The following is a 12,578-nucleotide window of genomic DNA, read 5'->3' as shown; positions in this document are numbered from 1 at the left end:
AAGGCGTAGGGGGCCTATAGTAAAGACACCTGGGGGACTGGTCAATGAAGTATATATGGTTTAAGTGGTTAAATAGTTGTTTAGTGTTGACAACATGTCACAGGGAACTGCTAGCAGGCTAGTGGGAGAAAGGGACGTAAAACAGAGGCAGATTGTGAAATTGAAACTTTGACCCCTGGCTAATCTTGCTCTGTATGATTGGGGTCATGCAAATATTGCTGAGAACACACTGACAATGTGATTGGACAGAAGCTTGTGGATTCATGCAAACCGAGGCCACTGCACGTTGAACCATGGCCGACTCAGACTGTATGTGTTTAATGGAGGGCCACGGACATAACCTTTTAAATAACTCCCAAAGTACACAATCTTATAATCTTTTAATCCCAATTTAGAATTTTATAGCTACATTTTAGGATCATGATATTAAGTGGCTATTACCGGTATGTGACTTTTCAAAAGCCACCCACAGAGATGTGACTGATCATTGTGGACAGAAATATTCCTCATTATTTAAAACAAGGTATTTTCAGAGACCAAGAGGAAACTGATTCACATTCACATTTCTTTTGCAGAGGTTGTGTGGCCTTATTAACCACCAGGGGTCTTCAACAGGGGGTCCGGGACCCCTAGGGGATCCTCAGAGATACTACAGGGGGTCCTCCAATTTTTATATTAACAACTTGAACTCTAATGTGACTGTCCGTATTCTGAGAACTGTAGCCAAAATAGCAGATCTACAAGCTAAAGCTTGATGTACGTAACATCACCATCAGGCCCCCTACCTTTTTCCTTTTACACCAAATATCTTGCAGAATGTGAGAGGAGGTGCTATTATGTCTCAGAATATATAGTGTGTCTAAGAGACAGGGTTTAAACCAAACTGTCAAATTAGGAATGCAATAGCTGTCTAATATGTTTAAGTATAAAGTCAAATTATTATACAAATTATAGACTATTACAAATTGGATCACTGATTGTCCTGATTATGTTGAATGATTCCCATTGGTATGTACGGAAAGAAAAAAACTACATATTTTCCATTTGTTATGATTTATTTGGCAGAAATGCTCAAAACATAGTCTGTTCATGATGTGTTTGAGGACCCCTTATGCATGTAATCCCTGTACTTTGGTGACTGAGGTATGGACCTGGCTGGCCCCCTCCTTTTCCCCTATACACCAAATCTCTTTCCCCAAAATAGATGATCCACAAACTTAGAATGTGTTATGTTTCTACATGTTATGAGCTTGTAGATCTGCTATTTTGAATGTTCACATTTTATGATAATACCCGGAATAGGGACTATAGGATTCATGTGAACCACTTTCAACCTGGCGTCCCTATCGTAGAAAGATTGTTGATGAAAAAATTGGATATCGTTTTAAAAATATTCCTAAAAAGTAAAGGAGCTGTGAAACCTCTCCTTTGGTTCCATTGAAGGCACAGTCAACTGCCAATTAGTATGGGATATTCTTTTTACCTTCAATTGATTGATTGATTGAAGACTTTATTAGAAGTTTGCATAGAAAAAGGTACAGTTTCATGACAGTACAGTTCACTGGTACAAGATCAACTAAAAGGAGATCCTAGGAAAGCACTTGGCTTATTTACACAGGAAACCATTGAAGTATCTCATATAAGTCTCTAACGCTGGGTGAAATTCACCCGTACACCTGCCTGTAGTTAAAAACAGGGATGGGGGCGGGGAAACACAGCTACCTTCTATGATGTCACTGAGCGTCCTGAAGGTACCCAAGGACCCACCCACCTCAGACATCAGCAACATTATGAAAATCACATGAATATAATTGTCAGGATGATGATACACGAAAGAAGAAGAAGTTTGGGTTACAAAATTGTGAGATAAAAAAAGATTTGGTTGCACTTGCATGTCTATAATGCATTATAAACATGCTTCATTATTATTATCTGCTTATATAATCCTGTGTCTATAATGCAATATAAAGATGTTTCATTATTATCTTCTTATGTATAGTCCTGTGCCCAGGGGTGTGCATTCTGTGCAATGAAGGATTGAATGTATGAATGAGTCTCAGAAGTAATGTTGGTGAACCCAGACCGGTGCCCGTTGGGCAGAATAGTCACCATTGATGTCCAGTTGTGCAATACCCATTGTATCCGTCTGTCTGGCTGGCACTCTTTTATGCCCATATATGGTGTTCCATGTCCAATTGTCCATGTCCAAGCCACTGAAGCCAGTCTGTGATGTCATCTCCAAATGTGGGCACTGTAGTGATGCCAGTCAGTGTTGACAGTTGGGCTTTGTTGATGTCAGTTGGGCATTGTTACCATGGTGGCGACACTGTATAATATCAGTGATGTCAGCATGACAGATGGCGGACGGCGGACAGACGGACGGATGGACGGACAGACAGACAGACATTCGGTAAATTAATTGTGACCGCAGGTCGCAGCTATCAGAACCATCACAGCTTGTCCGCATACGTCCGTCTGGACGGACGGACGGACGGACGTATACGGACACTTTTGTAAGATCTATGGGTTTGCCGCCCTGACATCATGCTCTGACATCACTGTGATGTCAGCGGAACCACTCAGAGAATGGGTTTGCCGCTCTGAGATCATGCTCTGACTTCACCATGATGTCAGGGGAACCACTCTAACAGAAGGGGTTTACCGCTCTGACATCATGCTCTGACTTCACCGTAATGTCAGGGGAACCACACCAACAGAATCCCCTTAATGCCCATATATGGAGTGCCCTGATGTCATCATTATTAAGCCCATATCTAACAGGACTTCATATTGGAATGCCCATCTATGGAGGCCACATTGGCCACATACCACACTAACAGAATCCATATAATATGGCCAAGACAGATGGCCAAGACAGCCCATATCTATGTGGCTGGTTCTAATCTCCATGTATGGGCATAAAAGGGATTGTGTGTATGATGTCAGATGTCATAGACGTCATAGGACTTTCACATAACGACTAAGCATGTTTGGGCTCTCACAGCATATCTCCATGTACAGTACATGAATCTCCATATATGGTACCAGCAGGCATTGACACTAAGGCTTGCCCACCTGCCCCCGGCAGGTAAATACAACGTCAGGGCAGGTGGAGTTTGCTTTCAGGTTGCCCGACCGGGCAAGTGCTCATTTGAGAGGGGACACAAACATCTATAAACACAACACGAGATATCTGTCTAAACACCTGAACGTGGCCAGAGCGCTCTGTCTTCTGGTATGTGGAATGTAAAATAAGAGCACTATTTACCTATGCTGTTTTTACTGTGTGAAACCATAGACATATTCAATCATAGCTACAGTATGTAGGTATTTGGATTTGGAGGTATTGAGGTGTGACTTTTTTTTTATCGCACAGGCCCAGAAAGTAAAGAAATAAGTCTTAAATTGAGCGGTAATTAAAATCTTTACCTATCATTTTATAATGGACGATTTACTTTTCGGGCAAGTGGGCATGACCTTTGGGCAAGTAGAACATGACCTGTACTTGACCGACGGGCAAGTGCCTCTGAGACCTTAGTGTCAACCCCTGGTACCAGGGGTCTCCATATATGGGTAACTGGTCCGATTTACATCACTGGCCAGATGGCCAAGACCGAGGTCACTTGTCACCCTGAGGCGTCTTACTAGTAGTTAGATATACAAGTGATTAATCACTCATAACTCATAAATTCTCATAATGATGTATAATCATTACACATTATAAAGCATTTTGTCACTGGTAAAATGTTACTGTCATAAGTCATTGAGTGTTAATTTGCTGCTTTAAGAAGAATATTACGTTTGCGCAATAGAGAAGATTATAAGAGTCATTCTGAAATGCTTTATAATGTGTTATGATTATTGTTATAAATCATTGAGTATTTGTGAGTGCTTATAACTATAATTATACAGTGTTATAAGCAGATTATAAAGCATTATAGGCCTATGTTTATGCATCATACACATGGGGTGCATAAGTGTTAACACATTTATTCTTCAGTTCGCTTTTACTTTATTTGTTTATTTCTTATTTGAAAAGAGAAATGTAGCCTATTGTAGACATCTCTCCACACCGGTTCTGCCTACTAAAGCAGTACTTCTCAAAGTAGTTTTTCAAGGATCAGGGGTCCTTGAGAAAGGAGTAATAATTAATATAGCATCAAAATATGTTATATTTGGCTATTCTAAAACAGGCTTTAGCTGTTGCGAGCTTGTAGATCTGGATCCTTGGCACAAAATTGGGGTCTGATGTGGCCATTGCAGGTCAAAATGTGTGGTCCTTGCCTTGAAATGAGTTTTCTTTTTTGAGAACCACTGTAGCTAACTGGTGCAGCACACTACTCCTTACACTAGCCCTAAAGATATGGATGAACCAGTTGGAATGACTAGTTTATAGGCTATAGGCCTATATTATTTATGAAAAATGGAGGAAAAAATAATGAGCTGTGATGCCTGGTGATGCGAGGTTAGTGATGATCAATGCAAAATTCACATTAGCATGTATGTATTTCTCTTTGGCAAATGTTTCAAGATCAACAATCATAAAAGTGTGTGTGTGTGTGTGTGTGTGTGTGTGTGTGTGTGTGTGTGTGTGTGTGTGTGTGTGTGTGTAGTGTGTGCAGTGTGTGTGTGTAGTGTTGTAATTGTGTCCATGCGCCACTGGGCGAGACCACGCTGGCGTGCAGAGCTTTTCTCTCTCTATTCTCTCCGAATAGGAGGCGATGCTGGATTCAGGAGAAGGTCCGCCATTATTGGGGGAAAAAACACACACTTCTACTAGTACACACACACCGCCGCACGTTTAGACTGACTGTACAGTTATATATCAACAGTAGAGTTAAAATAGAAGCCGTGCATTTCCACTGGTTTCTACATTCTGTGGGTAAATATATAGGGCTGATCTGTGCGATCGCGTACAACAAGCCTGTGTGTGGAGTGGACTCTTGTTTTGGACACAACAAAGGAAATAATAATTGGTCAAAACAACGTGGTGAGCCGAGAGAGAAAACACAAGGAAAACAGAGCTTTCTCTCTGTGCGTGACGTCTCGGGAGGAGAAAAGACTGAAGAGTTGAACGGCATTTTTGTACTGGAGAGAGATTTTAGTTTTGTGTTTTTTTTGTCTCTGAGGGAGAGAGAGCGAGAGAGAGAGAGAGAGAGAGAGGGACAACTAAAATGCAGTCGTTCTGAAAAACTTCACACTCGTCAAAATGAAGACTCAAGGGAAGCAGTTGACATAATAGTCTATATGGACTGAAAAGGGATAAATGTACGTGAGTGTTTAGGGGAAGTTTTTTCTTTTCCTTTTCGTCTTTTTAAGCAGTCTTCCACCCCGGCTGTGTGAATCGAGGAGAGGACCTGGGAGAGAGAGAGAGAGGAATGCTATGGTATGTAATGTAATGTTAGAATAATAACCATTTTCCTTTTGTAATAACACGTGAGTGTGGGGCGATCTGGAGAACTCTAATGCAACATAATTGGGGTTTTGTTTGGAGAGAGGTTGATTTATTGCACTTTTTCTTTTCCTCGCAACATTGTGGCTTTGTTTGACTAGACTGTTTTAGTGCTGTGAATAACAAGATATTGGCAATCAACCATGGACCCTCAGGGCATGTGATTGGAAGCCTTTATTTAGGATAATTATAATGGCCTGATCTAGTAAACCAAAAACGTTTAACTGTCTGAAACAGCAGAACAGACCTATGCTTAAAGGAGTGGAGGGAGAAAGCTGAATATATAAAAGTAAAAATCTAATTTTTACAGCAAACCTGGAATGCACTGGGCTTGTCAGGCCTGGGGGAGTTTTCCTCCATTTGCCTTTTAACATAATGGACTGCTTAATTTAAAAGCGTCACGAATAAGACTAGACCTCTTGGTTTCTGCCTCCATATAGGCCTAGAGATTTCTTAACAACCTTATTTATTATTTCCCACTTTCTTTGAGGACCATTTCCTGATCCAAGCAATTAGGCGAAAAAGCTGAAAGCAAAAGCAACTAAGAGAAATAAGGCTCAGTTACTTTGTCTAATAGTGTCTAATGTAATTGGTTTAGCTGTTAAGCATTTGTTGGACACAAACAGAGGCTTTATTTGTTATATTAGGCCATTGAAAGAGGGCACGTTGTAAGCTGTTTAATGGTGAACTCCCTTATACCTTAATACTTTTATTGCATGTTAAATGTTCCATTAACTTTCAATAAGTGTAATCTTATTAAAGTTTCATTTTTTTTAGACGGGCGTGTTTACTAATGCGCATATACCCTCCTGCTGATGCTCTTATAAATGCTCCCATTTTATTTTCACTCAACAGTGTCTTGTCACATGAATTATGGTTGCATTTGATGCTAGTTAGACACCATATGAACTATGGTTGCAGATGAGAAAATTACCTGGAAGAAATTGAATGCAGAAGTCTGTCCCTTGCCGATGCTGATGCATAAACAAGGAACCAGTCACACAATGATTGAATACTATAATGTTTTACCAGTACCAATGTGTTTTTAGGACACTGGTGTGTGTTTAATCGTACTGCATACTGGTCACTGCGTGGCCAGCCACTCCCATTATGTCAGGAGTCATGTGGAGATATCCTCTGTTTCCTCTTGGTACAACTGAGGCAATCGGCTGCACATAAAGAAGATGGCACATATTTGTTTTAGTTCAAGATGGATCATCATTGTGCTTGCGACAAGTAGATGTAAATTTAAGCTTACTCAGCAATTATGCATTATCTCTGAAACTGATTGTGGGGAAAAGTAAAGTGGTCTGAGATAGTCCATATTATGGCCTTTAACACAGATATGCAGCACTGGGTTTGGTCTGTACTGCTTCTTATAAATTCACCTCCTTCCTTCCATCAATCTACAGTGCTGGCAAGTAGAGCAGAGAGCAGTGTCAAGGATTCTAGCTACCTAATCTGAGAGACAATATTATAGCACAGATCAGAGGATGGGAGTGTCTGCCCGGTGCCTTGTGATGCAGAATAGGCCTAATAGCTGTATTCTGCTTGTGACTTTCCTTGATCTCTATCAACTTAATTGGACAGAAGGTATAGGGCTGCGCTTTATAATTATCGTTCAGCAGCAACGCTGTAATCTTGCGCAAAAGTGACATTAAAAAGGATAGCTATTCGCTCATACAAATTGGGCCAGTCAGTCACATAACCATTGTTCTAAAACTGGTTTACTTCTTGATAGAAAATGAGAACTAGCATGGTTAGACTATTTCATGAACAATCTGGAACAACCTGGAAGAACATTATGCTTTAGTCCATCTGATAAATAACATGATTTAATGACTTCTTGGAACAGCAACTAACTGGTCTTGCAGGTACATTCTGTGTTTACAGACATCATGTTGAGTCAGCCAGAACAGGCTTTTTAACTGCCATTTCACCCACTAACTAAAGTCACCCTAATCGTTGCTAGAGTGTACATTCTTTCCAATTGGACCTATTGAATTTTAGATGCAGAGCTACAGCTACATACAGTATATACGGTTTCTGGTGAAATTATGTTGACTGCTGCTCTTTCATATTGCAATGCATATGGCAAAAAAGAAGAATATCGCAATGTCATGTTTCAGTCAAGCCTGAAAGGAGGCGTGGTAGGAACTGAGCACAGCACATCCACTTGCGCACGCACGCACCCATCTCTGGTGAGACAGACAGGTAAATGCATTAGCAGCTGTCAGCGCTTAAGTGCTCTGTCTGATTGGGTCCCTTGCAGTGTGGGCACACCTCTCCAGGGAGCCTCCTCCTCTCCCCTCTAATAGCGGTGCCATTTGCCCAGGCAGCAGGCTATCATTGTACCCACTCCCGCTGCCTCTGGGCTGGCTATTGTGAAGCGAGTCCCTGAACTCCAACATGTTTATGAGATTAGAGGCGGGCAGGCCTCATCTATTAGGATAGAGATGTGGATAATTCCTTTGATGAGGACTGATTCAGATCCTCCGAACGAAAGTGGGAATCTGTCACATTTGAGGACGGATAAATTGTGGCGTGGCAGAGAGCACTCAACAGGAGAGGCAACTAGAAGCAGAAAGCATGTCTTCTCATAATGAGTTTTAATGCCAATTTCTGACTTGGGTTCTTCTCAATATTGAATAAGTAATCAAATGAGAAAGGTACAGTAATTGGAAAGTACTGGTGTCAAACAAACATAATTAGGTCCAGCTGTGACCAGGGAGCTTTTTAACAAGGAAAGACACATTCCTGGCCAGTGACACCTTTCACTTTTGAAACCTTGCCCATCATGTCATGTTACTCCTGCGTCAACCTCAGGCTTTCACTTCCACCAGCCGCCTTGGCTGCCGAATAATAATCATCTGCTTTCACCTGCTCTCATGCAGGTTACAGAGCGAGTACGCCTATCAGTCAGCCAACCCGGGCAAGGAGACTGTATGTCAAGGATGAGGGATTTTCAGGCATATAAAAAAAAAGAAAAACAGGGCTTCGGTCCAACCTGTCTCCCATGTATTACTGCAAAAGGGGAAGTTACGTTTTTGTGAGTCAGTGGAAGCCTTGTTTGATGGAGAAAGGAGCTAATTATAGCGGGCAGCTTTGGAGTTTGGTGAACCAGATTACAGTCACTCTACTCTCAATGGTCGCCTTGTTCTAGCAGCCGATTATTAGTCAGAGAGAAGTGCATTCTGGGATGATTGTATCTGAATTTCCATTAGAAAGTGTGGCTGCCTCAGTTGAACTGGGGTTCTCTTCTCTTCCCCACGGTCTCAGCTCCGTCCCTCTTTGCAGATTTAGAGAGGAGGGCTGGCTCAGTATAAAACAGAAGCCTTTTGGTTGATCCTTATTCTGACTGGGAGCCAGTGTCGACTCCCCGTTTTAAACACTTGAACCCTAGCGCCCCTATTCAGTGGCCAACATTCGGGCAAAATGGCAGATCTACCAGCTCACAACAACAACACCACTTAAACTCACAACATCTTTATGGGACCACAATGGAGACAAGTCCCTAGGATCTTTTTGTGTTCTCCTTTTAGCCTAAATGTTTTGTTTGTTTAACCTCCGTGCTGTTTGCATGTTTTGACTAATAAAATATCAATGAATCAATAAATTTCGTGTTGCGACACATGCTATTTTCGATGACCAGTGAACAGCTATTTTCCCTCCATGAGATTTCTTGTAGAGGGAAATGGAGGGAATCGAGCATAGACCGTCAAGATCTGTAGATTTAGGCTATAGCAGCATATAAATGAAGCGTAACCACTTTCAACCTAGCATGCCTATTTTGGGCATGTCATTATAGGCAAAAATGTCCCAAATTGTTTCGCTTACAGCGCATTGCGGAGTGACATGTGAGCTTGTAGATCGGCTGATTTTGCCACTTTTGTACGCGTGTCATACGACAAAGTATAAAATTGGGCTTAAGTGGTTAATGGGTGTGGTCACGATTCATGGGATACACACAGACACCACACACACACACACACACACACACACACAGACACACACACACACACACACACACACACACACACACACACACACACACACACACACACACACACACACACACACACACACACACACACAAACATTTCTCCAAAGCTCTTTGTAACAAATGGTGCACCCAAGAGCATTGAAAAGATTCCTACGGCTCAATCAATAACAGAGGTCTCCTTTTAATGGATGAATGGATGCCGTTGACCCCATGCGCCGACCCCTCCCTCATATCCGTCAAATGGCATTACTCTTCCGATTGCAAATGCTTTACTAATGGATCACGCTGGTGAAAGGTTCGATATAAATAATGGTTTGTGAGGGCAGTTCTAGTCGGGCCGCCATGTTTCTTTGTGACAGAGAAAGGCGGCGGCGGTGTTTGGGATGAATGGTGGCCATGGAGATGGAGTGCCAGGATGTAGGCCACTGTGGAATGGGTGACCTCTGGACATTAGCAGGCTCTGCTTTGCCGTGTCCACACATTACAATTACACAACAGATTTGGAACCAGAGAGGGGCCGAGGGCAATGAGCTACTACTACGGCAGGGGTCTTCAACGTTTTCAGGCCAAGGACCCCATAGTTGGGAGAGAGATGAAGCAGGGACCCCCACAACGTTTTCATAGATTCCATATAGTTTCATAGTTTGACAGCACGATCATCAGTGTATTTTGGATTCATGTCAATTTGTGTTTTCAGATATCTAACCACTTGAACCGTCAATACTTAATAAACTTGACCTTTCACTCTGTACATAGTCTGCTCTTTTCCCCCTCTACACCAAAACTCTTCGCCGAAAATAGCTGATCTACAAGGCAGCTCACAACGCCTCGCAGTGCGAGGCGTTGTGAGCTTGTAGATCTGCTATTTTTGGCTCAAGTTCTCAGAATAAGGACACTATAGGGTTCAAGTGGTTAATATAAAAATGGAGAAAAAAGTTTCTATCACACAAAGATTTGGAGGACCCCCTGTAGTAACTCTGAGGACCCCTTAGGCTTCCCGGACCCCCCTGTTGAAGACCCTTGTACCTTGTACCATTAAGTAACCAGGAAGAGGAAACACGAGCAAGACAAATTGAGGCGAGAGGGGAAAAGATGGAGACAAAAAAAAATGGGAATGAGAGAATGACACATGCACACACACAACAATGGAGACAGTCAAACGGGATAGAGAGAGCTTGAAGAAAGGAAGTAAGGGGAGGAGAGAGAGAGAGAGAGAGAGAGAGAGAGAGAGAGGGTAAAATCTCCATTCAGGGAGCTGCTGCCAGTTTGTGCTTCAGGCTGTGTTGCTGGTATGTGCCCTTTCAGCTCTTGTGCTCGGGGAATCGACCAATCAATGACGCCCATCGTAACCCTGCCGCCTCGGTATTGGCCGCCGCGGCAGAATTCCATGACTCAGCATGTCCATAGATAAGAGGTTATGACTGACACGCAGCCAATGAAATGAGGACACCGCCTGGAGTACCAATAGTGTGGGGTTTCCGCACAGACACTGTAGAATATGGAGCGTTTTGTTGTTAACCACAATAACCCCTATTTTGGGCATGTTGTCATTTGTGGTGAAAACGTTTAAAAACAGACGATCTACAAGCTGACAACGTGCCGCATCATGATGCGTTGTGAGCTTGTAGATTGCCTATTTTAACTTTTAACGCGCTGTGGGTACAATGATTTGAAGTACAAAATATGGCTTATGTGGTTGATTCAACTCTGAAAACTGTCAAAACTGACCCATAATGTAATCCTACAGCGTACAAACGTACCTCTATTCTTAACCCAAAAGTCGACATGTTTCGCACTGAATGTGTTGTGTGCTACTATGTATGTACTATGTGGTGGTGGAATGGCATGAGTGTGTGTGAGTTGTTTTGGTTTGCTGGTGGAGGTCAGGAGGAGTATTTTGGTCTTGTGACTGGTGTTTTGAGTGAGTGACTCAGTGATCTGCGCTGAGGGCACTTTATATTCTGAGAGGCTGGAGAGGAGATGACAATGGGATTGAGGACTCGCCGAAAGAAATCTGTCCCCTTTCCAGAGACTGCTCTGAAATCGTCCCGCGCAGGTATTAAAGCAGGGGTCTTCAATGTTTTCAGGCCAAGGACGCCTTAGTTGAGAGAGATGAAGCACAACCTTTTCATAGATTCCATATAGTTTGACGGCACGATCGATCATCAGTGTATTTTCGATTCATGTAAATTTGTGTTTTCAGATATTTAACCACTTGAACCGTCAATACTTAATAAACTTGACCTTTCACTCTGTACTTAGTCTATTCTTTTCCCCCTCTACATCAAACCTCTTTGCCGAAAATAGCCGATCTACTAGCTCACAACACCTCGCGCTGCGAGGCGCTGTGAGCTTGTAGATCTGCTATTTTTGGCTAAAGTTCAGAATATGGACGCTAGGGTGGACCCCCTTGACATTTGTACACACACTGTGTGTGCGCGTGTGTGTGTATGTGAGAGAGCCGACTCCCACATATACAGTAAATATTAGCTAAGCTTCACATTGTGTCAGTCAACTCGACCAAACACTGTTCAATCTGATGTCTCACTCTCCACTCTTCTTTTCCTCCATTTGAGACAGACTAAAGTGTATAGTCTTGGCTCTGTTGTTGTTTGACTCTCTTTCTCTGTCTGTCTCTCTGGAGATTCCCCTGCGTGGCGCCCCTGGGCTTCCTGTAGGAAGTCCACCTACGGAACCCTGCTGTGTGTATGTGTTGATGGGGGGACAGGACAGGCCAGGAGGAAGGGGTGGAGAAGAGAAGGGGGAATACAATAAGTGACTAAGGTGGCTGTCTAGTGTAGTGGTCAGGGCATATGCCTTTCATGCAGAAGGTTGTTGGATCGAATCCCGCTTGGGGTTGATATAAGCTTAAAATCATGGCAGTGGTTCTCAACCTTTTCAGACCGCGACCCCCAAAATAATCATATTTGAACTGGGGATCCCCCCCACCCTGACGAGCACTAAGAGTTGAGGCATTACATTACTATTGTGAAAATAGACGATCTACATGCTCACAACGCCTCGCAGATCGGCTATTTTCACAATTTCTGCCTCCAATAGGCTATTTGACAATTTGGCCAATGTTTAATTTGTCATGTTAGAGTTATTAAAAAGTCCTCAAAT

General features: G+C 42.6%; 1 protein-coding gene across 1 annotated transcript in view; it reads left to right on the top strand.

The window, feature by feature from the left end:
* Positions 1-4,719: 4,719 nt before the first annotated feature.
* Positions 4,720-12,578, top strand: part of arhgap35a (Rho GTPase activating protein 35a) — a 119,400-nt gene continuing 111,541 nt past the window's right edge. Inside the window, exon 1 of the mRNA XM_080731283.1 lies at positions 4,720-5,386. The gene's annotated coding sequence lies outside the window, so the exon portion shown is untranslated. The remainder of the gene's footprint in view (positions 5,387-12,578) is intronic.

This window comes from Nannobrachium achirus, assembly GCF_963921795.1.
Source record: "Nannobrachium achirus genome assembly, chromosome: 8".
Taxonomy (NCBI): domain Eukaryota; kingdom Metazoa; phylum Chordata; class Actinopteri; order Myctophiformes; family Myctophidae; genus Nannobrachium; species Nannobrachium achirus.
This window is presented reverse-complemented; position numbering and strand designations above follow the sequence as displayed.